Source organism: Megascapheus bottae, chromosome 9, assembly GCF_031878675.1.
Source record: "Megascapheus bottae isolate mThoBot1 chromosome 9, mThoBot2.hap1, whole genome shotgun sequence".
NCBI classification, from domain to species: Eukaryota; Metazoa; Chordata; class Mammalia; order Rodentia; family Geomyidae; genus Megascapheus; species Megascapheus bottae.
The window spans coordinates 37,914,634-37,930,006 of NC_143517.1; the positions used below are offsets into that span (position 1 = coordinate 37,914,634).

Sequence of the window (15,373 nt, forward strand, 5' to 3'; positions counted from 1 at the left end):
TCTGTAGTGGGTAGATGTGTTGAATTAGAAGTATTTGATGGTTTTAGTTTTATATCTCAAACACTTCTTTTTGGTGAAGTTAGTACATTGTCAATGTGACTTTGTTTTCTGCCTCATCTGGGAATTTAAATCTGTCTGGAAGCTAGTATGAGAACCATTGAAAGGGGCTTCTTGCTCTGATATAGAAGATCCAGCCCCAAAATGTGCCACCCACATCTCCTGGGAAGAGGCCATGGATAACATGTCTAGACTAAGTGAGTGCATCCCTTGGTGACCCAGACCCTACAGAGTCTGGTAGGAGGGGGTTTTCATGTTGCCAGCTATATCCTTGCCACTTGGGGCTGGCTTTAATGTCTTTGCTTCCAATCCCTGGGCAGGACCTTTTGTTCATGCAATTGCCATTGTATCATCTCATCCCTTGCCTCACTGGCTGGCCCTCACTTCCTCTCCACATTCTCTAGTTCAGAAATGCCGTAGGCGGCTTGCTTTGAGAAAAGGCGCAAACTTTGACCTTGTCAGTTTCCCACCTGTCTTCCAGTCTCTTGTCTTCACTCTGTCCCCACTGGTCTTCTTTGTGAGCCACTACATTTCCCTGCACCCACACCTCTCACTTCTCTTTCTGTCCCCTCCTTCCTCTCTCAAACTGTAAACAAGTATCCTTGTCCAGTCTGTTTAGTGTCTTTTGTTTGTATTTGGTTGTACTTCCTTTGGGTGATTTCACTGTTTAGAATGCATCCCAAATGTAGTACTGAAAAGTTGTCTGGAATGCAAAAAGGTTGTGATATACCTTGGGTGGAACCCACGTGACTTCCTTCAGGCTTGAGGGACAGAACCGTTGATTTTTGAGTGCAATGTTAATAAGTTCGTAGATATTAAATTTGGTGTCTTTAAAAAGAGGTGCAGATAAAACAAAGTGTTGCTTTGATAATGAATGAAAACGTTATGACTAGAGGGTCACCCTGAAATTCCCTCGGAGCCATGACTCAGTTCTTGAGGCATTATTTCCAAGCCATCAACTTTATAGAAGGTAACTGCCGTGAACAATGAGGCTCAATCATATGTCTTTTTTTTTACTTTACTGTCAAAGATGGTCATAAATAGGTCTAGCTACCAAAGTTTGACCAGATACACAATTATCTTTCTAAGCAATATGGTCATCTGCCAAGCACTGAAAATGTATGTTCTATTTCTTTTGTTCCTAAAAGTCCATAAACAATATGGTCCCTGGCAAATCATCAGTGTTCAATAAATGCATAGTGAGTAAACGAGTGATTGAAATGAATGACGAAAGCATGCCTAAAACACATTAGATAACCTAAGTCTAGTATTTTGCATTTTAACCAAATTATGACTGAAGCTGTGAATCAGTTTTCTTTAAGCTTAAAACTTTTGAGGCAAGCAAGTTGTTTCAAGTTGTCTTCCAGTTGTATCATTTGTCTCTCACTAGCTCTTGGGACTTTTGCAGTGAAAGTTTACATAGTTTTCTGTACACACTGTTTATTTCCTGGCAGGGCAAGCCTAAGGTCCATATGTCTTATGTAAGAGTGAACTCTTTGCTTACCAAGAACACTTTGATAAACACAGAGATTGCCAGCTAGTTGCATGGGTCCCCTGTTGTATTGTAGGCTATGATTAGGTTAGAAGTCAAGAACCAAAGGATCATAGGGACAGACTGTATGAGGGGATTCTGGTTTGGGGGGGACCTTATATATTTCAGGGACCTATGGAAGTGGGTTTTTGTTTTATCTGTTTAATAATTATTTTGAAGATGTACTGAGGTGATATAATTTGAAATATTACAATGGAACTTGGTAGGATTATTCCCTGGAATGCTGGAAAATAGAATTATTTATAAAGCAGCATTTTCATGCTTTTATGAATGCAAGGATTCTTTTGGAGCTCATGGTCTCTCGGGACTTTAGGATATAGCAGTCAGACAAAGACCCTTGTTCTTTGAAGCTCATTATTCCCTGAGGAAAATGAACACCAAACAGTCCATCCAAGGTTTATTATGTCTTATACCTAACTCATATCACCACTTCATTATCTGCCTTTTACTGTTATTATTGAAAGTGTTAATTTACTTTTACCTGTGTTCCTCAGGACATGTATGTAGCACCAAAAGTTCAGAGACCATGTCTTCTCTCCTGTTGCTGAATCCCTATCACCTAGAAGAGTGTCTGGTCCAGTAGCAGGTACTTGATGAGAGTTTTTAGTCAATGAAAATTATGGCAATGAAAGATAGGATATCCCTGGATATATTGACTTGGAATGAGGACTCAGGGACATGTCATTAGAGAAGTTAAACTCAAAGGAAGGAAGAATCAACAACTCGAGGGGGCAAAGAGAATATATACCAGGCATAAAGATCAGGATGATACAAGGTACATGGCAGGGTGTGGGATGAAGCCATCTTATCTACTGGACAGTACATGATGAGTCTAGAGAGGTAAGAAAGGACGGGACATTCAGGGGTGAGGGCGCTGTTGGGGAGGGGGACTTTGGAGTTCTCCCCAAGAGCAATGGAAAGCTACTGAAGGACTGTAAACAGAGTCAGCCATTGCTTTATAGATTGGAGGAGCACCATTGAGTGGGTGCACTATCATTCGTAGTCTTTGAGATTTGGCATTCCGTTTCAGAAATCTTGAGTTCTCAGTAACTGCAAAACATCCAGGAGGAAATGACAAGCTGACACGTGGATATGTGTACTATTTTCAGGTTCAGAGAAGAGGTGTGAAATGAATAGACTATTTAAGTTACAGCATTGTGGATGGTGTTTGAAATCAAGGACATGCAGGAAATTGCCCAGGGGGAGAGAATAAACTAAGAAAAAAGAGGGTCTTCTTCACACTGTGCCTGAGATACTTCAACTTTTAAAGACCCAACAAAGAGGAGAGACAGAAATCTTGAAGGCAGAGGAGGGTAAACTATGCTATTTTTATGGCTTCTCAAAATGGTATTGTTGCTAGCTGTCCAAACATATCTCTCTAAATGGACTCTAACATGCTATATTTAATCACTTATTTTCCCAGCTTGCTTCTTTTCTTGTCCTTGAGAGTAGGGATTTTATTTTTAAAAGTCAGGCTTGAAACTTAGCACCTAGCATAGTGCCTGCATAGCGGGCACTGGAACTGTGAAGTGGAGACTTTCAGTTATCCACAGGCAGATAAGAAACTCTCTGAGGGGTAGAAGTGGCTAAAACCTGCCTCTATGGCTTCTTGGTATAGACCTGCTCCTTCCCCTAGACTCATGGCTGTTAGAAGCCATCACAACAGAACAGAGTGGAGAACTAGATGCCCGCTTCTTCAATCTGGAGCTTGACCTGCCCAACTCTCCCAGTGAGCCCTTAACCTCTATATTTTCTCCCTCTAGACCTACCAGTGCTTCTCTAAGTATTACCCCAGTTCCTCTTTTCCTTGAGCAAAAGAATTCCATGTAGGGGTTTTCCCCCCTCCTTTACTATGATTACCTTTTAGTAGTTATACACAGGACTTGCCACTTAACAAAGCAGTCTGTGAATATAGTATCTATTGATCAGTGTCACCCTTTTACATTGTCACCCATCACCTCCCCTACTCACCTCTTCTCTCAGGTTTGTGGAGTATACATTGGATTGTCTGTACTTCCTCCTCTTTTCTTCGTTTATCTATTCCTTTCTCTTTGACCCCATCTCACCCCTTTTGAGTGCCTGCTGCCTGTTTTAATTGTTTGAACTTTGATTTTTGGCTCTCTTAGGAATTCCACTCTTTGAGATCCCCTTAATCTATTTCAGTTAATTCAACTGTATCCACTTGCATACCTACTCAAAGCATTTACTTATTAAAGCCTTTGCCAATTAGGGATCCAGATCTTATTGCCTGGATTCTGCTCTAATTCATGAGCTTTGCTCCCTATTTTTCTTTTTGCCTGACTTAGTCCTTGTTCTTGACCTTTGGAATTTTGTGCTTCCTTGACTTGTGAGAATTTGTTTTTTGAAGTCCTCAGTTTTGAACCAATAGCTCTGTTATTTGAAGCCAGGTATGTGCTTCCCAAGTATCATGGCTGACTGGACATTTTGTTGTCTTTGGAAAGCAAAAGCATCAACATGAATGACTTGCCTGTGGTTAGAGAAGAGGTCCTAGCCTGGCTTTTGAGAGCTGGGCTTAGGCTCTGGAAGGTCTCCCCAGAGGAGAGTCTAGGTGAGAATCTGTTTAGTGGGAGGGAGAATTCTACCAAAAGAATTTCATTGACTTTGAACCAACTTGAATTTGAAGTTCTGTCTAAATAAGTGAAGTCTGATTTTTTTAAACAATATCTGAAGCCATACATTAAAAATGACAGCTTAATGTTAAAATGGGAAGTTATGATTCATAAGAAGTAGTATAATTTGGAATAACATGACCTTAGTCTTTGACATTAACTGCCTAAATCTTTAGATCTCATTATATTAGTACTGTGAATAAAATGTGGTAAAGTTATAAAGGAAGAAATGATTTTGGAATTCTTATTTGCTAATCATTATTTATATCCTTTTGTAGGTTTTTTTTCTGGTAAAAGTAAATTGCAGCTATGGTCCTATGGTTTATTTATTTTTGTTTCTTATAGAAATAGAAGCGCAGGAGGAAACTCAAGTGTACAGCTTTGGTATTCAGTACATGACATCCTAACAGCCCATGGCTTGGGAGTGAAACCAAAACGGTGTCTCTCTCTTCCTATGATAGGCCCTGAACCTATTTGATTTAGTTAGTTCCATGGCGTCTGACTTATTTTCTCTTGGCAACATGAGAGGTTTTACTCTTGATCTAGGGAAGAAAAGGAAGCAGGTTTATAGCAGCTGTAGAAATGACCCTGCACAAAGTAATATAGGTCCTAAAGTATAACTGAGGAAGGCCAGGAAATGAGATGCTATTCAATACAGAGTTCTGTGATAATGGAATCATTTGTTTGCATTGTCAAATGCCCAGGCACCAGTTACCATGTAGCCAGTGAGCCCTGGAAACATAGTGATTGCAATGAAGAAAGATAGTTTTAATTGTTATTTCAATTTAATTAACTTAAACAATCACAATATAGTGGCAACTGTATTTGAGTGGCACAGTACTAGATCATTGAATTAACTTTTTATCCCTGTTTCAAAAAAAGTTCCACAGTCCTAGTGGCTTAAATAACAGTATTATTTTATGGTTTTGTAGCTTAGCAGGTTGGCGCATTTGCACGTGTACGCACACACGCCTACCTACACAAATCAAGAAACTGGCAGAGCTGTTTTCTTTTCTGATGGGTTATGAGGAAAGCTATTCTTCTTGCCTTTTTTAGCTTTTAAGGAATACCCACATTCCTTCATTAATGGCTCCCTTGCTTCCATTTTCAAAGTCCTGCAAGGTTGCACCACTCTATCCTTCAGTAGCTATTTCTTCCTCTAACCCTCTCTGCCATTCTCTTGTACTTGTAAGGACCCTTTGACTACGCTGGATAATCTCACTTGAGTAGTCTGGGATAAAGTCGGCTGACTAGACAATTCCTCTTTATCACGTAACCATATGCACGGTCAGAGATTCAAAGATTAAGACTTGAACATCTTACATTTCTTTTTCCAGTCCCGGGGCTTGAACTCAGGGCCTGGTCACTGTCCTTGGACACTTTTTGCTCAAGGCTGGTGCTCTGCCACTTGAGCACCACATCCAGCTTTTTCTATGTAAGTGGTATGAAGGAATCGAACCCAGGTCTTTGTGCATGCTAGGCAAGCACTCTATCACTAGGCCAAACTCCAGGCCCCATCATCTTATGTTTTGCTCTCACAAGTCACCCATGTTGAAAGCGTGTTTCCCAGGTGGTAGCCCTGCAGATAGTGGACCCTTTTGGAGGAGGGGCCTAGCGGAAGGAAGTTAGATCATTAGAAGCAGGTCCCTCCTCTCCTTTGGATTTCTGACCACTGTGAGGTGATTGTCTTTGCTCTTCCTCACTTTTTTTTTTACCATAATAGTCTGTTTTATGGCCAGACCCAAAGCAGTAGATCAGCCATGAATTGAACCTCTGAAGTGGCAAGCCTAAAACCTTTCCTCCTTTTAAATTCTTTTTTTTTAAATTTTTGTAAGCATATGGATCTTTTATTGCAAGCTCGAGCCTAGACTCACAACTATCGGGTCAGAGTTAAGACTACTTTGTTTCCATCCTTTTAAATTTTTTATCTCAAGTATTGTAACACAGTGATGGAAAGCTGACCAACACAGAGTTATTGTCTCCTAAATACATTTTCACTAATCTGCAGTTTACTAAGTGACAGGTTAAGCCACAGAAATTATTTTTTTGCAGTTGTTTGTTGTTGTGTTTACCCAGCATAGTACAGGGGTATTATGATAAATACTGCAATCTTCTGTCTCATACAGCATTCATGTTCTTCTATGTAGTTCACAGTTCATTTAGATTCTGTCAGTGAAGGCTGTTTCCAACTTAGCAACAAAATCAGTTGCATTGTTATATACTTGTGATTGTTCTAAGTCATCCTATCATCTTCCCATAGTGATGGTGTGCTAAGGAACACTGAAGATTGTGTGTGTGTGTGTGTGTGTGTGTGTGTGTGTGTGTGAAGATAGCTGTATTTCTGGCTGGTTATCTTTGATCTTAACAAGGTTTGGCATTATGCTTTTTTAGAGGGGCACTGGAAAAGCTTTAGATGTTCCCTAAATCCCTCTAACTTCCAAATCTTTGAAGACCTCAACAAGGTTTAGTTTTTGGCTAGAACTTGGCTAGGACTTGAATGGAGAAACACTCTAGGACAGAGTGTCTCGATCTCTTTTCACTATTGCCCTTCATGATTGTTTTCCTAATCATGTTTCCATGTACTGTGTCCTGTGGAGGAATATAAAGCCTTACAGACCTAAGGCGATATTTACTACTCCTTCAAGAAGCCTTTTTCACCCCCTTGGGAATGGTAGTTCCCCTGTTGAAAATGCATTCTCAACAATTTCCTTCCCTTCCCTCCTACCTCCCATCCTCCCTCCCTCCCTCCCTCTTCCCTTCCTTCCTTCCTTCCTTCCTTCCTTCCTTCCTTCCTTCCTTCCTTCCTTCCTTCCTTCTCTCCCTTAGTCTGAACTCAGGACTTTACACTTTCTAGACAGGTGATCTAATGTTTAAGTCACACCTCCAGTCTCCCTATTTTGAGATAGGTTCTTTCTTTGTCTGCAGGCTAGTAAGGTTGGTTGCCACAGAAGGGTTGATAAGCAGGCATGTAGTCCTTATTTCTAAGGTAAAGATTTTATGTGTCTCTTCTGGGTTTCTAGGGTATTAATGAAATGTTAATGGGATATTTTTTCTTCCTTAGCTGTGACAGAATGCTAATACCTTCCACTGGAGCTCAAATTCTAACATTTCTATTTCTTTCAACTCTACAGGAGAATCTGTTTATGCTTTGGATAATTTACCCTGCACATGTACAGATAATCCTTAGCACTGGACTTGCTTTGGACCCCTGTGTGGGTTTGTGGACCTCCAGACTGCATAGCTTCTTCCCCTCTGGTGCCCTGCCTTGCTTGCTCCAACTCTTCTAACTTGGAACTCTGCCTTCTCAGCTCAGTGAGATTGCTGAGCTTTACTTGGACTCTAGCTCACTTCCTTGTGGCTGTAAAGTTTGCTCAAGGCAAAGAACTGGGAAGTTGGCATTATCCTGCCACTTTTTATTCTCAGAGATTGCAGAATTGAACTTCTTCCTTATGCCTAAAAACAGGCACCTGTTACAGTGTTGTGGTTATTTGTGGTGGAAAGGTTGGTTCAATCTCTGATTTCACTGGAATCAGAGTTTTCCCTCGTCTTCTCTTCTGTCCCCATTCATACTCAATGTGGGTAACACTTATCCTGTCAGACTTAAGTCTTCTAACTGGTCTCCTGGTCTCCCTACTGGTTCTTAACCTCCAGAGAAAACTTACAGCAATACACATTTCTTATCATTCCCTTGTATGAAGCCTTTATTAGGTGGTCTTTTCCCTTAAGATAAAGTTCCAACTCTTGAAAGGAGCTCCTAGGCCTTCTGTATAGTCAGTCTCATCTTTTGTAGCCCTGTCTTGAACACATGATCTTCTCTAGCTTGTGAAACGTGCATTGCTGGTAGTTGCCTCCTTGCCTTTGCACATCTAGTTTCCTGTCTGGAACCATCTACTTTCTGATTCCCTAATTTGTTTGGCTAAATCTTGTTCATTCTATAGATTTCAGCAGAACCATAATTCCTGTCCACACAAAAGCCTGCTTTTCTAGGCCTCCTGTGTATGTGTTGAGCTTCTACTTTATTTTTCATGTACTACCTTAGTGTAATTATGTAACAATGTCATATTTACTCTTATTTTCCTTGGAAAGAAGCTCTACAAAAGATAAGGGTTTGACCATCTTTTCTACTGTTTTAGCCATAATATTTAATAAGTATCCATTCCAAACCATATAGCTTATCAATATTTAAGGAATGAATTAATATCTAGAAAATACGTTTATTTCCTTTTACCTGGATCGCTTCCAAATATGTACCATAATACTTATGATTTATTTAGTCTTTACTTCTGCCTGTGCATTTAAAAATCACAATAGAAATGATTACATACTTATGGTGAGGGTTAAACATGGCCCTTGACTATGTTTTGATAAAACTTTATTTCCAAAAGCAAATGGCAAAATACGTCTGTCTCTTTACACAGAAAAATTGTTTTTCATGCTGGGTACTTATGGCTCCACCTAGTAATCCCAGCTACTCAGGAGGCAGAAACCTGAAGACTGCTATTCAAAGCCAGCTCAGGCAAAAAAAGTCAATGAGACTCTTATCTCCAGTTAATCACCAAAAAAAAAAAAAAAAGAAAAAAAGGCTAAGGCTAAGAAGTGGAACTGTAGCTCAAGTGTAGAGAGCCCAAAAGCCCAGGGACAGCACTCAGGCCTTAAGTTCAAGCCTCAGGACTGGTAGGTACATGCATGCATGCATGCATGTGTACATTCCTGTGCGCGCGCACACACACACACACACACACACACACACACACACACACAGGAATCTATAGTGCCTCTATTTATTTGAGTGGAGAAAGCATGGAAACCACATTTGGTAGTTATTATGAATAATATACCGTGCTAGTTTGAGGTCAGAAATTATTCCTGGTAGCTTAATGACCTAATACAATAAAGATTTCTGTGTTGCCTGAGCAGTTTTCCTGTGCATTGCTCTTCATACAGTGATTTTGAGATCCAGGCAGCTTCCATCTTATGTTCCATTAAAGCATGAATGCTCTGACATAGAAAGAGGAAGGTAGACAGCCTGCAAGTGTTTGGACTTGAGGTGATATCTATCACTTCTCTTATTCTATAGGTCCTAAGTAGTTAAGTGGGCTCAGATAGGGAAGGGTGTTGGAAAATTGTTGGGAGCCAGAGTGGAATCAAACTGTACCTTGATTTGCATCAGACAATGGCTTTATTGTCGTATTGTTTTCTGGCCTTATTCTGTTTAAATGACCTGAGATTTACCATATGCTTGTAACACCTGGAAGTTCCCTGGTTTCAAGGAGGGATATAAGCCTGGAGTGGACAATAAACGAGGCGGCAGTTTTTACCTGGGCTGCAGACCTCCCGGACCCGATGTGTTTGTCTCTCTTCTATTTTTTCCAGTCCCTGCCCCCTATTTCAGGAACCCCAATTTGCTGCCGGTAGGCCCCGGCAGAAAATGTAGAATCCACAACTATTTGGTGGGTGTAAATATTTGTTTAATTGTATTTTATTATGGGTGTAAGTATGTTTGTTACAGCTTTATTTTTATATCTGTCCCCACCCTTTTTTTTTTTTTCTCCAGTGTCAGTCCTGGGGGCCTGGGCACTGCATTGACCTTGTTTTGTGCTCAAGGCTTATACTCTACCACTCTGAGCCACAGCTTCACTTGCAGCTTTTTTTTTTTGTTTTGATGTCTTTGAACCATGATCTTCGGAGTAACTAGGATGACAGATGTGAGCCACCATCAGTGCCAGCTCTATGCTAAATTTTTAAATAAATTTAAGGCATAAACTGTTCATAATCTTTTAGGTTTTATCTGTTTGTGTTTTTTTTTTTACCAGTACTAGAGTTTGAATTCAGGACCTTGTGCATGCTCAACTAGCTTGCGCTACAACTTGACCCACGTCTTTAGCCCAGCTTTTTGTTGGTTATTTGGGATATGAAGTTTCCCAGGGCTGACTTTGAGCTAATATCTTCTCTCAGCCTGCTGAGTAGTAACGATTATAGTTGTGAGCCATTGGTAGATGGTATTTATTTATCTATATTTGCTTATTTATAAATCAGCAATATGTTGTTCAGGATTATCCATATTGTCATCAGTTAGCATCATTCATTTCTGTTGTCTTTTCTGTAACAATCCATTGTGTCAATATGGAAATTTATTCATTCATTGTCCTGGTGTTGAGATGGTCGTTTCTGGGTACTTGCTATCAAGTGACAAGAACAGTGATGAATGTGAGTATTCTTACACATGTCTCTGTCGGTACATGTACAAGAGTTGGTCTGGGGAGTAGACCTAGTAGCTGAATTACTCAGTTATAGACATAAATTGCTAATTTAGGAAGCAGTGCTAAACCATTTTGTATCTTTAGGTCTGTATGTGGTGGAGGCAAGAGCATTTGTTTATGAATCAGCAGACACTTAGGTCTATCCCTGCCAACTCTATTTCCTTTCCTGAAGCCCGCCCTCAACCTCTTCTGTGGTTGGCTTTGGAAATAGGTGGGATCAAGCACCCGCTTTCACGTTAGGTCATCCTCAGGCTGGTACACAGTTGCAGCACCTGACAGAAGGAAAAGTAACCCATTGTCAGAATCACTGCAAGTGGTCTCTGTGTTACGTGGTGCTAACACTTGATTTCAAGCTGCTTTTGAACACTGATAGCTTTGATCCAGGACCTCAGAACTGGCATCACGCAGCCAAGAATAGTGAGTCCGGGCAGGCCTACTGAGAGGCTGCTCCTCACGCGGCTATTTGTAGATCTTCCAATTTCCCACTAGGAAATCAAAATCTAGATTTTGATGTGAAATTTCTCGACCTTTTTAAATGGCAACAATTGATTTGATATCTGGAAAAATGCTGCCCTGGCCAAACCAAATGTAATTGACCTGTTTCCATCCCACATGGCAATCATTTGTGAACTTTGCCTTGAACTTTAACTGGTCTACCTTTGGCTTTGCTATTTTCCCATCTGGCTGTTTTGCCAAAGTCTCACCCGCTTTCTGAAGGAGCACTTCAGTGTACTAAATGTTAGTTTAACCTTGACTTTAAGTGCTCTGATACTGGGAGCAGGCAAGGCAATGCCTGATTATTTGCCCTTTCACAGCCTTCCTTTAGTGCTCTATGTGGACAAATGTATATGTGAGAGATTAACCAAGACTCCATTTTTTTTCAGTGCTGGGTATTGAACCCAGAGACTTTTTCAAATTAGACAAGTTACTCCACCACTGAGTACATCTTCTTCCTAGGACTCAATGTTTTATACTCCTATGGGGTTGGATATACATACACAAAGCCACCTTTAGGCTTTCTGCTATAGATTTGGTGACCAGAACAGAGTGACTTATGTGGCTTTATTGCCTGAGCCATGTCTTCAGCCCAGAACTACTTAAATTTTTAAATTTTTACTCAGTATCACCGACTTCTGTTTGTTTCATACCTTTACATTGCCAAGACATTATAAAACTCCTTCTATTATGATCAATGAAAAGAGTCATGTAAGAGTCATGTGCAGTGTCTAATGCTTGCAGTCCTACCTACTTAGCATATGGAGATGGAGAATGTGAGGCCAACAGGGCAGGAAAAATACCAAATAAACATCTAGTGAGACCCAATCTCTATACAAGAGATACAAGAGATAGAGGTGGGAACATTTCTTCAAAGTTGGCTGAGGCAAAAATGATCAGACTCCACCTGAAAAATATGTAAGACAAAAAGAGCTGGAAGCATGGCTCAAGTACTGGAGTGCCTGCCTGGCAAGCAAAGGGTCCTAAACTTAAAACACCAGTACCACAATGTTGGGGGAGAGAAAGGGTAGAGAGAAGAAGGAATGGTGTGTGTGTATGTGTGTGTGTGTGTGAGAGAGAGAGAGAGAGAGAGAGAGAGAGAGAGAGAGAGAGAGAGAGAGGGAGAGAGAGAGAGGGAGAGAGAGAGAGAGAGAGAGGGAGAGAGAGAGGGAGGGAGAGAGAGAGAGAGAGAGAGAGAGAGAGAGAGAGAGAGAGAGAGAGAGAGAGAAAGAGAGAGAGAGAGAGAGAGAGGGAGAGAGAGAGAGAGGGAGAGAGAGAGAAAGAGAGAGAGAGAGAGAGAGAGAGAGAGAGAGAGAGAGAGAGAGAGAGAGAGAGAGAGAGAGAGAGAGAGATCTCCTATCTCTTGTGATTCTCTTCTCCATTCTTGGAGGTAGGACAGACATGTAGAGTAGTGATTTTTATCCCCCAGTTTTCATTCAACTAATAAGTGATTTCATTAAGCAGAGCCCTGAGTTTTCACTTTGAGGCACATCTTTATTTCACTTTCAGCTGTGTTAACAATGAATGGTTTCAATCTGTCACTACTTAATGAACACATGATTAATAATGAGTACATGGTTTATTTATCAGAACAACCCTTCCCAGTAGAAATAGAATACAACCCTCATATAATGTTAAGGTAGCCACATTAAGGCAGCCACATTAGCTAGTTTCTAGCAGTCACATGAAAAAAGAAAAAGAAACTGATGAGTTAGCCCAGAGGCTCACGCCTATAATCAGAGTTCCTCAGGCGTCTGAGATTATAAAGACTGAAGTTGAGGCCAGATGGGGTAAAAAGTCTGTGAGTCCTCATTCCAACCAATAAAAAGATGAATTTAGTGATAAATGCCTGTTACTTCAGCTGTGCAGGGAGCATAGATAGGAAAATTATGGTCCAGGCCAGCTGGAACAAAATATGAGATCCTACTTAAAATAATGAAATCAAAAGGGGCTGGAGGTGTGACTCAAGGAAAAAAAAAGAAACAGATGAATATATATATATATAGATGAATATATATGTATATATTTATATGGAGAGAGAGAGAAAGAGAGAGGGGGAGGGGGGATTTTGGTTTTGGTATTCATTTCAGTCTGGCTTTGAATTCTTAATATTCCTGTTAATACCTTCCAAGTGCTTGGATATACTAATATACCTGGCTGAATTGTTGTGGTTGTTGTTGTTCTGGGGCTTGAACTCAAGGCCTAGGTACTGTCTCTGAGCTTCTTTGTTCAAGACTAGCAATCCAATACTTGAGCCATAGCTTCACTTCTCATTTTTTGGTGGCCATGCCACACTGCCCATCCATCCGTGTCTTCTAGCAGTGGCTGCTGCTTCTCTGGCATGAACAGAGTGACTCTGTTGGCTACCTGGAACTGTGTTCACTGGGCCCATCTCCCCTCTTGTCTGACACCAAGCTCATATCCGAGATCTTTTTTGAGTCACATTGATAGACTAAATGGACTCATTTAGGAGCCATTTTTTCTAATGTCCCTATCTGGGACATTAGGGACTCTTCATGTGGCATCAGAGATATGACGTGACATGGGCTTTAATGATATGAAGTTTACTTGTGTCCTCTGGCTCCGATTTTTTTCCCCATCTCTTCGGGGATTCCGTCAGTGCTCTCCGACCATGTGACATGGTAGGTGGGACAGTGCTAAGGTCCAAGTCTTATTGCATTGCAGGAGACCTTTTTCCCAGTAGCAGCTCAGGAAGAGCTGATATGTCTTAGCTGAAGAAGTCTGAGCCTTGTTTTAAAACCCTAGGGGACTGATTAGTCTGTGATTCTCTTGTTTATTTCTGCAAGGTCCATATGGTAGTATGTGTATACCACAGGAACTGTTAACACCAAGGAACCTACCAGACCAGATTCATACTATAGCCTGCACCTACTGTGGGACTCCCTGCTGCCTTGGCTCCTCTCACAGGTGGCACACGAGTAACCCATGCTTAACCCATGTACACAGATTCTGCTTCCGACTCCCTTATTGGCTGAGATGGAAAAGGATGCATTTGGCAGCTAAACATCAGATGTTGTGTTAGTCTGCCTTACGCAGATATCATACTAACTCAGCAACTGCAGCAATAGCCATTTGGCTGTTATAACATGTTATAGTTTCTTTTAAAAAATAATTAATGGGGGACCAGGAGCATAGTTTGATGATAGAGTGCTTGCCTAGCATGCACAAAGCCCTGGGTTTGATTCCTTGGTTACTACATACGCAGAAAAAGCCGGAAGTGGTGCTGTGGTTTAGGTGGCAGAGCGCTAGCCTAAAGCAAAAAGTGTCCAAGGATAGCGCCCAGGCCCTGAGTTCAAGCCTCAGGACTGGCAACAAAAATGATAATTAATGGATGTTTCAGGCTTTCTAAACCTCTTTTGAGTCTGTTTTAATGCTTTAAAGGTTTCTAGGAATATGTCCACTTCACCTAAAGAATTTCATACATTTTCTTATTAACTTTATAATATGTGCCACATCTGTGGTTGTGCACTTTCATTTCAAATGTTATCGGTGGCTGTTATCTATTCTCTCATTCACCTTTGTCAGAGGTATGCCAATTTTATTAGTTTTTTTAAAGAAGTTAATATTCGGAGTTGTTATTTCTTTATGCTATATCTTTGGTTCACCTTTTAAATTTCTTTCTTTTAGTTTTATTTTCTGTTCAACCTTTGTGGTTCTTAGGATTTTTTCTTTCTTGAGACTGTTTCCAGAGCTTCCTGCCCTCAGCTTCCGGAGAACTGGGATTACAGATGGGCCCCATCATACCTGGCTCCTCATTAATGTTTGAAGCTTACAAATATTTTAGTTTATATATGGATGTATATACATATGTATGTACACACATATGTACATACATACACACACATCAGGCAAACACAGCCACTGAGCTACATTCATAGGCCTGGGGGTTTTGTTGTTGTTACATGCACTTCAGCTATAAAAGGCTATAACCTGAATCTGGCCACATCTCATGCATTTTGATTAATAATATTTTAAATGTTTTTCAATTCTATGTGTTTACTAGTTTTTATTCTTCTATAACTCATGAATATTTTAGAATTGCTTTTGAATTTTCAAATTTAAACCACATTTTAAACTACTTGCTTCTGTTGATCAGTTTAATGATTCCTTACCCCCACCCTGGAAAATGTAGCAGCTGAAGTAAGATTATTTGAATTTTTTGAGATTTGTTGTATAGTCTGACCACTAAATCACTTCACTGTCCATTCCTTGTGCCAGTGGGAAAATGTGGCATCATAAAAGGAAGCAGAAACTGGATATAGCTAGTCATCAGGGCAAAGAGCAGTTCCAGAAATGGCCAAGTTCACCATCATTTTGTATTTAAAAAACGATCATATGCATAGAACCGAGGGTTTACA

At 40.5% G+C, this 15,373-nt stretch overlaps 1 protein-coding gene across 4 annotated transcripts in view; it reads left to right on the forward strand.

Annotated features, from left to right (window-relative positions):
- Cpq (carboxypeptidase Q) overlaps positions 1 to 15,373 on the forward strand; it is a 387,604-nt gene that overhangs the window by 26,647 nt on the left and 345,584 nt on the right. The gene's annotated exons all lie outside the window — the stretch shown is intronic.